The sequence below is a fragment of the Bactrocera dorsalis genome, chromosome 4, assembly GCF_023373825.1.
Source record: "Bactrocera dorsalis isolate Fly_Bdor chromosome 4, ASM2337382v1, whole genome shotgun sequence".
In the NCBI taxonomy this organism is placed as follows: domain Eukaryota; kingdom Metazoa; phylum Arthropoda; class Insecta; order Diptera; family Tephritidae; genus Bactrocera; species Bactrocera dorsalis.
Genome location: NC_064306.1, coordinates 13,881,995 through 13,893,763, shown reverse-complemented (window position 1 = coordinate 13,893,763; position 11,769 = coordinate 13,881,995).

The window sequence follows — 11,769 nt, the reverse complement described above, 5'->3', positions numbered from 1 at the left end:
TTTTCGCGCGAAATTTAAATGAAAAAGTCTTACTGTGAAAATGTCTTGGCTCTGCTAAAAGATAGCAGTTCAGTGGACATATGTATCTTCGAAACCTCACTGGTACTGGTTGTTGACCCACGCTTGCTGAGCTCGCGGGTTCGAATGCACGAAGACGGGGAAACCATACGCTTTCCCAACCTGATGGAATTTGGGTGTAGGTGCCATTTCCAATGATTTCGCAAAGGCCAGACATCCAGAAAAGTTTAATATGGAAGTAGCTTGATGCTACTGCTGGTGAGGTCGTGCACTCCTTGACTAGCTACGAGCTCATTGTCGGCAAGTTCAAGGCGTATACAGCAGCTCTACCACCGGTGTAATCGCACACCTCAGTCTGAAATAAGAGTTGATTAAGAGCTGCCGACAGAAGACACCTCATCCAATCATCTCCTTCTGCTGCCTACTTACAAGAATTTGAGCCATTTTATTGGTCGATATAAAAGGTGTAATAATTTCAAAAAATTAAATACTTTCGAGAAACCTTAATACTATTTAACACTGCATTACTATGATAAGAATGTGTGACATAAGTACTATATGCGAAGACATCTCACCATATACTACATACTTATACCATATTTTATGAATGAAATTGCGAGACGTTGTAGAATCGTTATACACAGTAGATATATTTAAAGCAAAATGTAATCATAGAAACAGCTAAATTACTAAACTCTAACACAGCTGGTATTGATGAGATACCTTATGTAACCATCAACGGTACCATCTTTAGAACACCATTTGTTTTCGCTCGAGCAGCGATAATGTCTTTTGACAGATGTTCACATACTAATTGATTGTGTTTGTGAATCATTGAGTGTGATACAACTTCCGTTATTATCTAGAGATATTACTAATGCACATGGCCGGCCCGAGACAATTTACCGCCTTAGGCAAATGCCAATTTTTTGCCATATTTTGCCTTAAAAACAAAAATTCATAATTTTTTAAAGTTTTAAAGTCGTTATATTAAAAAATAAAAACACTGCAGGTTTAGCAAATACCATCATTACCGTTTTCAACTCCGCTCTTTTGAAATGAAGTTGAGGCAATTCAACTCCAAATCAATCCAATCTTTTTTGGTATTAAGATCTTCAAATCTTTATGAAGAAGATCTTCAATTATTTTCAACAACTTTTAAACGACAAATAAATAGAATTCTATTAAGTTATTGCACACGAAAAGATGGAAAATTATTAAAATGGACATGTTATTCGTCATGCGCAAAATTTTGGAAAATACCTATGAAAAGATGATCGACACACATCAGCTCTACTTCGATTTTCGAAGCCTTTGACTGCACGAAAAGTAGTTAAATTTAGCCGCAATGTGCCAACTGACTTTGAGCAACACCAAAGCTCCGTCAGGATTGGGAAGAACCTCTACGAGCCGTTCGAAACCAAACGACATTTCAGACAAGGTGGCTCCCTATCGTGCGTCTTCTTCAATCTACTGCTGAAGAAAATAATTCGAGCTGCAGATTTGAATAGGGAAGTTACAAAATTCTTAAAATGAGCCTATATGGACGAGCCGGCCCTGCTATTGCATATAGGTATGTATGTATGCATGGTTCTGTGATTATATGCATAGTATTGTAGATGGCAAAGAAACAGCGCGTAGTCGATAGTTAGGGAAATGAATGACAGTTTTCATTCAAAAATCAGTTTTCGCACTGTTGATCGAAGACAGACTATGACTTATGACTAGACAAGACTTTATATTAATAGTAGAGTAATAGTGATTAAGAAATGTCTGGATTTTATACTCAGTAGTATTATTACTACATACTATTTATATAATTGTATATATGCATGTATGTACATATTTATATATAGTAAATAAAAGCTGCGTAGAAATATAGGATATGTTATAGTAATATGAAGGCGTTCATTATCAAAGGTGATGTTAGTTCTGAAAATTCTGTAAGACATTATACCATATGTACATATGTATGTATATCTTTTTATTATTTTGCCCATGTGTGTATATTTATATGTATATACTTTACTACAAATGTGCATAAGTGCCTATTATTGAAGCTCATATTTTATTATACTTACATACATATATATTTTATTGCTCATAGTCGCACATCAAAGGAAATTTCTATTCACAGCAATTACAATAATTTAATTAGTCATTTCCAATTATTGCGACCCTTGATCCCTCCGAGTGTGAAGTTATGAAATACAAGTATATTGGTATATTTTAGACAAATCGCGGTTAAAAAATATTTCAATTCATAATGCATATGTTTGTAAGTATAGAGTTCTCAAATAATATTTATTGCGAAATTCGCACATGAAATTCAATACTGAAGACCACAATTAGATTTCGTCATTATTGTGGTTTTGAAATTCGAATAAACTAACAACTACTAAACAGCAAGTTATTGAACTATCATACGGTTACAGCCAACAACACAATTAGAAGCGAGTTTGAGACTGCAACGTATAGTACAGTGTTACATATTTTTTAAGTGTGACAATTAAGAGTACTAGCTGAAATCACGCATTAAAATATAATTGAATTAACTCTTGAAATATTTTTTTTAGTTTGTAATCGCGAAAATCTGAGTTAAAAATAACTTTTAAAATTTTCGCCGCAAATACCGGAATAAAAATAAAGAAAATTTTTATTTTTATTTATTAACGGATTGAAGGAAATAAAATGCAATTCCAATCTTATGGTTAACAGTTATAAAAAAAAGGAAATTATTTTAGAATTTTAATTTCTTCGTGTTTGCGTATTTTCTTCTATAATTTTGGTTACCTTTTGAGAATGAAGGCTTATTTTTTATCGCTTCTTTTGTCTTATTTGTAAATATTTACTATTTTACCCATTTTTGTTTAAGTTTTCATTAAAAAAATATTTTTTTATTTGTTACTAAAATCTTTAAATTTAGTTTAAGTCATCCGGAAGTTCGAAAATCTTTATTTGAAGTATATGGGGGCTAATGGAAGTATTGGTCCGATTCAACTCGTTTTTGACATACAGACGTACCAATATAACAGAAGGATTATCCCTTAACTTCTGTTATATGTATCACACACTGACTGACATTTTCGATCAAAAGTCCACTATAGGTACCGGGGTCTAAATATTCGGTATTTAGTATTCAAGTCCCTAAATTTTATTGGATTTGAAGAAATTGAGAAATTTTGTCGAAATCGGTTGGTCAAGTCTCGAGATATGGGTTTTTAGCAAAAAGTGGGCGGTGCCACGCCCATCGTTCAATCCGGCTCCCTTAAACTCTCTCATACCATCTCGGAGGTAAAATTTAATGTCTCTGTCATTTTTAGTTATTGATTTATCGCGCTTTTAGTACTTTATAACTGTACCGTTATAAGGGATGTGAGTGGAGTTATCCTCCGATTTCATAAATTTTTGCACTGTTGATAGAAGTTCTTATAAGATATGTACTTAACAAATTTGGTGGTTGTTGCTTAAACGGGGCCAAATCAACTTTTTCAAAAAAATTTTGCCCACAGGTGTCTTTAGTCAAATAAAATCGAAGTAGGTACTAAACGCAACAACATCATCTATCTTAAGACCCAGAATTCATTATTGGATAATATTCGACCGAATAGACCACGTCCAGCATGCAGTGAAGAAAAAATTATGCTGTAGCTGAGAGTGTACACGAAGATCGTGGGGCGTCGATTCGGCGCAGTTCGCAGTAACTCGGTTTGACGTATGGAACGGATTTTGAAAAGTTCGAAGAGCATCCAACGTTTTCCAGCCAAATTTTATTTAGCGATGAGGCTCATTTCTGGGGTATATAAACAAGCCAACTTTCCGAATTTGGGTCAAAGAGCAACCTGAAGATATTCAAGAACTGCGATTTCACAAAAAACAACGGTATGATGTGGTTTGTAGGTCGGTCGAATCATCGGTCCATATAAGAAATATGGAAAAAGTTATGGCGGTGAACACGTAACCGCTATCGTGTCATGATAACCGACTATTTGAAGCCTGAAATTGAAGCTCGCGATCTCGGCGGTATTTGGTTTCAAAAGCCGACGTTACTTCCCACACATCGCATTAATCAAAGGATTTATTGAGAGAACACTTCGGTGTGTAGATAATTTCGTGTTTTGGGCCCCCGATTGTTATTTTTGCGTTAGAATTTTTCCCGTAGTAATGTGTAAAGACTAATATCTATGCGTACATTCCTGCTTCGATTCAAGCCATGGAGCAACACATCACGCATGTCATTCGCCAGTTACCAGTAGAAATTTTCGAACGAGTCATTGAAAATAAGAGGCAACAGATGGATGATCTGAGACGTAGCCGCGGCCAACATTTGAAAGAGATAATCTTTAAAAACTAAATGCCAAAGAATGTTCTTTCGAACATGATAATGAAATTACCCATTGAATTTGAAGTTTATATGGTTTTCTTAAAAGTAGGGAATTTCGAAATGGAGCACCCTATATAAAAGTTCAGACAGATTAACAATCCTCTCAGAAACAAAACAAGAAAACGAGCCACTGCAGACTGGGTTGCCATGTATACAATTTGATACTTGGTCGACATAAAATTGTCGGTTTTGCAGAACTAGATTTTGATTGTTCTTTTTTTATGGGAGCTATATGATATTAGTGTCCGATCTGGAATATTACCCCAGATATTATAGAGTTGCCTTTGATAATAAATGATGAAAAAACTTGCGAAGATCTCTTGTCAAATAACAAAGTTTTCAAACATCAGTTTGATAGATCAGTCTGTATCGAATACAGTACTCGTATTGTATTCGTGTTCCGACAACTGAACAGTTTCTTGTGTAGGATAGGGCGTGTTGTTCAGAGTGTAACAAATGCTATCATATCAGTGCCACTGATATGTGTTATAATGGCAACTCTGCCCTTCACATGATGCACATACTTTTCGGTTTTTCTAAATTCCTTTCTCAGCACACAAACAGGCCGGTTATCGCATCTAAACTGCTCGCATGGAAACACCAAAACGAAAATAACCAATATGCTGGAGCCACATGCTTGGCATACTAATTAGGGCATGCCGAACGGCACGACTGATACATAGGCATGTGTGCGTCTGTACGTATACATGATATTACATATTATGCGCATATAAGCAGCATAATTGCGGCGAATAAGGACACCGACGTTGAAAATCGCTCAAAGTGCCCGGGGGCGCTGCAGCATGCAAGCATTCAAGGTCAACACGCATAAATATTTATCACTAAAGGAAAGAAATGAAAAATAATAAATAAAAAATATTTATTTTTAAATAGCAAATAAATGAAATTAATGCAAAAATCACCTTGATATACATATGTATGTATGTATATGAGTACTTATACATATATACCTCCATATTCAGTATTCAAATCTATATGCAAACTGCGATTAAATAATATTTTTAAGAAAAAATTTAATTATTATATGAGTGAATATAAATTAAGCGTCAAATAAATTATGAAATATGCGATAACCTTGGCCACCCCGTAAACTTATCAAGCTGCAGCTAACCAATTTTTGGTGAATTTAAAGTGCAGGCGCACGGATAACTGGTGGCTTTTAATAAAATGGCGTGTTTTTTGGAGAGACTGTATATAGTGACATTATCAAAAGTCTGGTTGAAGTAGATTAAATCCGTTGCAATAGAAATCTATTTTTACAATCCATGAAAAACGAAAACGATTCGCAGGCTCATACTAATAAGCAAAGAAATTCAGGTTGCGTCAAACTTTTTATGTTACTTTTTGGAGCGCGCTTGACAGAAATATATGTACATATATCAATTGCTGACGTCATAAACGAAAGAGAAAACCATTGTATGCAATTACTACGAGTATTTGACAGTTGGCTTCGTTGCTGAAGGTGAGTGTCGCTTTCTTGTTCCATAATGCTTGGGCTTCTTCAAGACAGAAGAATGAATATATCATTGAACAATCGCTCAAAGTAATGGAAATATTCTTGCCGTTGAGGCAAGTGTTGCTTCCAAGGCGTGATCAAGAAAAACCTCAACTCTCTCAAACCTCAACCTGGCGGATTTTGAGAAAGGATTTGGGCTTGCATCCGTATAAATTTTTTATCACTCAAGAACTAAAGCCATTAGATCATCCAAAATGTCGTTAATTTGCTGATTTTGTCTTGGAACAACTTGTAAACGTTAACGATTTTTTAAAGAAAATCATCTTTTCCCTTGAGGCTCACTTTCATCTGAGTGGAGTGGTAAATAAACAAAACTGTCGATTTCGGTGCGAAGAAAATCCACAAATTATTCGTGAACAACCATTATATTCACTTATATTGACAGTTTGTTGTGATTTTTGGTCTAGTGGAATCATAGGTCTGTACTTCTTTCGAAATGAAGCTGGTGACACTGTTACTATCAGTGGAGAGCGATGATAACCAACTTTTCATGGCCGCGATTGGAACACATTGATCTTGATAACATCTGCTTCTAACAAGACGAGGCTGCGAGCCACACAACACATGCAACAACGGATTTATTTCTCGAAAATTTGGAGATTCGAGTATTTAAAGAAATTGTGACTTTGAATGGCCTACAAGAAGTTGTGATTTATCACCATTAGAGTACTACATATGGGGTTATTTGAAGTCATTTTCTTAACAATTAAATTTTTGAAAAATCGGCAAGGAAATCGGTTGACTGCAACGAAAGGTGTAACTAAATTTCATCACGGGCTCTGAATATAAAATAATTTATTTTCTGTATCAGACTCGAACTATACAAAAATTTCTTTTTACTTGGAGAATTTTTACTTTAGAATTTTGTTATCATGTTGCCAGTTGTTTTTTTTTTTCTTGTCGGTCAAGGGGGTAGATTAATCTTTGTCGCTCAAAGAGTTGAAAAGTTAATGATTCTTAAATCCTTTATTCTTAATTCATTAAAATGCAACATCAGACTGAAGAGATTTAAGAAAATTAACAACAAAAAATTTTATTTTTGGGAGTTGCCACCTCCTTCATAATAAAGAAAAAATTTACAGTCTGATGCACTTGCCCCATATTAATTTATATTTGATTGAAGAGATTTAAGAGAGTTTACAAGTAAAAACTTATGGGGAGTTGCCACCTGATTCAAAGTCTGGATTCATTAAAATTTAGTTATATATATATATGGATTTGGATTTTAAAATTTTGAAAAAATTAAAAAAATAGTTTTTAGAGGGTTGCCAGCTGTTTGAGTTTTTGAATTACAAAATAATATAATAAATTACACTACAGTATGGATTTGGAACAGCAAATATTTGGGAAATATTAGAAATTTTTTTGTGAAGCAATGCCACTTGATACAAATTTACAATTAATAAATTTCAATTTAATTTTAAGTCACAACATTATTATTCCAGGGTAGATTGAAAGATTTGAAAACAAAAACAAACACAACTTTGGAAAAGAAAGATAAAATAATAAAAATTACAGTAAAACTAATTTACTCGCGATCTTAGGTGAAGAAGAGGATGGGAAGAGGGATGGTTGAATTTTAAAGTGGTACAAACAAAATCTCAATTGATTTTTGACCCGCTTTGTCGTGGTTTTTTCGGTTTTGGCTCACATTTGTCACGATATTCGTTCGATTGATCGCCTGTTTCCTTACGACCCGACGAAATAGTTTTCCCCCGAAGCTTAAATTAAAAAGTTTCTTACTCACAGTAGTATTCATATATATTTTTATATATTTTTTCATTTAACTGTGCTTATTATAGGTAAATTTAAAACTATAGTATATCACGATATAGTATATTTGGTAGTCGAAAAAGTCTTTTCGTATTTCTACTCAAACTTTAACTTTTATTGTATATTTATAAAAATAATATTATGTTCCAATATCTACCGTTTTCGTTTGTAAACTTTCGCTATACATAAAATCAATTTTTAAAAAATCTAATTTTGTTTTGAGTAAATTATTTGGCCTAAAATAATCATCCTTAATTTAAACAAGTTATGTATTTCTTTGCCAAAAAATATATTTCTCTTTCACCCATATAATATAATATACTAAAGCCACAACAATACTTCGGTACTTTATATCAGTGTCGTCTTTGATACTACTACTTTGATATACGACAATATTTTTGCCAACAACAAATAGTTAAACCTCAGAAGAGCGCAAGATGTGCGCTACTTCGCTGGATGTGCATACCTAAATCTTATTTATGCTTATCGCTAGCCCCGACCTCGTTACAGTTCATACACCCAATTTCTCTTTCGCACTGATTTTGCACTTATCTATGGCATATGTATGTACGTATGTACTTATGTATATTAAGATGTATGCAAAAAAACTTTATCTGAGTCAATGTCAAATTTAATTTAATTTTCATAGATTTCTGGTTTTGAAAAAAAATACAGTATATGTTTTCTTTTCACACAAAAATATACTCATTAAAAGCTTATAAGCTTTGTTTTGATCTTTTGTTTTACCATTTTATTTTTTTATTTACTTTTTCAGAATTTTTGAATACAAATCAACATTCTTTGTACTATTAAAAATCGAAATAAATAGCTGATAAAAAAATTACAGTATTTTGGTACTTAGTTGAATAAAAATAACTGTTAGTAAGGTACCAATAAGGTAAATAAATGAATTTCGCATACAAATGAAAAGGCCATTCAAACCAAGCAGAAAAAGTCTGCATTCACTTCAAGAATAAGAGAAGAAAAGGCTTAAGGTTAAGTATAGGGTGGGCCAACTAACGTTTTAAATTTGAGTTATCTATATTTAGACATTGGAAACGTCAAATACCATTCGGAAAGTGACAGATATTCATATAAAGACTAAAATTTACGAAATGGGTCGCCATTCACTATTCTACAGTTCGCAGATTGGGCAGAAGATCGTTTGACCGAGGATGGTCAATTTAGCCGAAAAATCATCTTTTCGGACGAGGCTCATTTCCACCGCGATGGTTACGCAGAATTGGGGCACAGAAAACCCGCATGTAATCGTGGAGAAGCCAATGCACCCAGCACGAATCACTGAATGCTGCGGATTTTGGCCTGGTGGAATTATTGGCCCGTTTTTCTTCGAAAATGAAGAAGGGAGCGTAACCATCAATGGTGAGCGATATCGCGAACCGAACCGAATTTTTCTTCAATCAAATTGAAGAGGAAGACTTGGACAACATTTGGTTCCAGCAGGACGGCGCTACGTGCCATATAGCAAACGCTACACTCAATCCATTACGCCCTATCTTCGGAAATCGCTTAATCAGCAAAAGAGGTGATGTGAATTGGCCTCTTAGAAGCTGCGATTTAACTCCGTTGGACTATTTTCTGCGGGGAGCTATTAAAAGTAAATGTTACGCCAACCATCCAGAAACAATTCAAGCTCTAAAGTACGAGATTCAAGCTGCTGTAGCTGCTATAAGGCCTGAAACCATCGAGAAAGTACATTCAAATTCTAAGTCTTTTGGAATTCCGATTGCTGTGATTCGTTTATTACACTTCTCAAGAGTGATTATGTTGCGCTCCTTTCCTTCAGTTAGTTTCTTTGGCTGTCCAGAACGTGACTTGGACTCATAACATTTGGTTTGCTCATACTAACTTTCTGGATTGAGGAGTCCTGCTTCCCAACAGTTTTTTAATGTCTCGATAACTTTTGCAATAAATGAACAACAATTTTTCTTCCTAATATCTAATTCTTTTCGCTTCTGATCCATATAAAAAAAATTAATAAAACGTTTAAATTGCATTTTTTTGGTAAATGCTAAATACAGTGGGTGAAAGTAAACTTGCAACATGCACATCAATTTCTATACTCTGAACAAGGTATATTAAGTTTGTCACGAAGTTTGTAAGACCCAGAAGGAAGCGTCGGAGACCCTTTAAAGTACATACAATATATAAATGTTCAGTATGTTGAGCTGAGTCGATTGTCCGTCTGTCCGTCTCTCCGTCTGTCTGTCTGTATATATACGAACTAGTCCCTCAGTTTTTAAGATATCGTTTTGAAATTTTGCAAACGCCATTTTCTCTTCAAGCAGCGGCTCATTTGTCGGAACTGCTGATATCAGACCACTCTAGCATATAGTTGCCATACAAACCAAACGATCGGAATCACGGGCTTGTATGGAAAACTTTCGCATTTGACGTGGTATCTTCACGAAATTTGACATGGGTTACTGCTTAAGATCATAACATAATCTCCGAAAAATTTGTTCAGATCGGATTACTATAGCATATAGCTTCCATACAAACTGCACACATAGTTACTAAAAGAAATGCACCTGTGAAGGGTATTTAGCTTCGGTGCAGCCGAAGTTAATGTTTTTTCTTGTCTTATTTTCAAATGCAATTATATGCGCATATATTATATTTATGTTTTAAAGATGTATACATATCTATAGTAAAATCTCGTGCCTTTGACTTCTGTCAGAAGTAAACACTGCCATAAATTATGAGTGTTTTGTTTTTGAGGTTGAAAATACATCTAGGTGCACAGTTTATGTAGTTAAAAATAAATTTATGCATGGCAGCATCCAGAGAAATTTATAATAATTTTTTTTACTTTCGCAGAGAGCAGTCTTCTATAATAGTATTGTTAACCTAACGGTTGTTTTTGACACCAAAAACTTTGAAATAGATATAGAGTTATAGATACATACATACATATGTGTATGCATTGTGAGTACCCGGAAATGGTAAATTCAACTCAAAATATTTATTAATTATTATTCATCAATATTTATTTTGTCGCCTTCAAAGTAACCCCCACCAGATGTAATACACTTATGCCAACGATTTTTCCAGACCTCGAAACACTTTTCATAAGCATTTTTTGCGATGACCTTCAGCTCCTTCAGCGAATATTGTTACATTTCTTCGCTCGACTGAAAACGGGTGCCATTCCGATGATTGTTGACTTGTGTGCATGTCAAATTCATAAGCACATGAACCATAGGCAGCTGTATTCCTCTCCATGAATGTGGGAGATAGGAGTTCGCACGATTAAGCATGTCCAAAAAGATCTGTTTGCGGTACTCTTTTTGAAAAATTCGAGTTTAGCGGGACGAGTCCATCAAGAACGCGTTTCATACTCAAAATATCCACCCAAAATCATTCGAACGGACTCTTGCCATCTCTCTAACACTCGTCTGACGATTGTCAAGCATCACATCTTTCACTTTTTTAATATTTTTATTACTTGATGTTGAAGGTCCTCCAGAACGAGGCATGTTTTCAACGATCTCTCGACCGCTTTCGAAGATTTTGTGCCACATGTAGGCTTGCGTTTTTGATAAAATCGAATCACCGTAAGCTTTTTTTTTTGAAATATCATTTACCCGGAGAATTTAATTACAATTTCCAAGGTCTTCTTTGCTAGAACGAAAGAAGAGGTGAGTTCAAACAAGGGTGACTGTTTGCCCTTACGAGCGAGCAGACACCTATCGGCGGCAGCTTAAAAAAGTAATAAATCACTAAAAAACTACGTCAGAAGCATCAAAATATGGCATATAAAACGAGTATCAGTGACGTAAATAGTGACTCCAAGATATTCGATCTCACGTCACAACAATATCCAAAATTTTTGAGGCCTCAGTTGCCGAATAAGTGGACCTATGACTGATATTTTACCGAAAATATCGGTCAAACTTTAAGATCTTGTATTAAAATTGGGAAATTATCTATTTTTTTGATGATAATGTGCCCTTGTCCGAAAAATTAAAAATCGGGTAAATTTTTCCCGTAGTCCCCATATACCTAATATAGGTATTTTCGGTATTTTCGGACT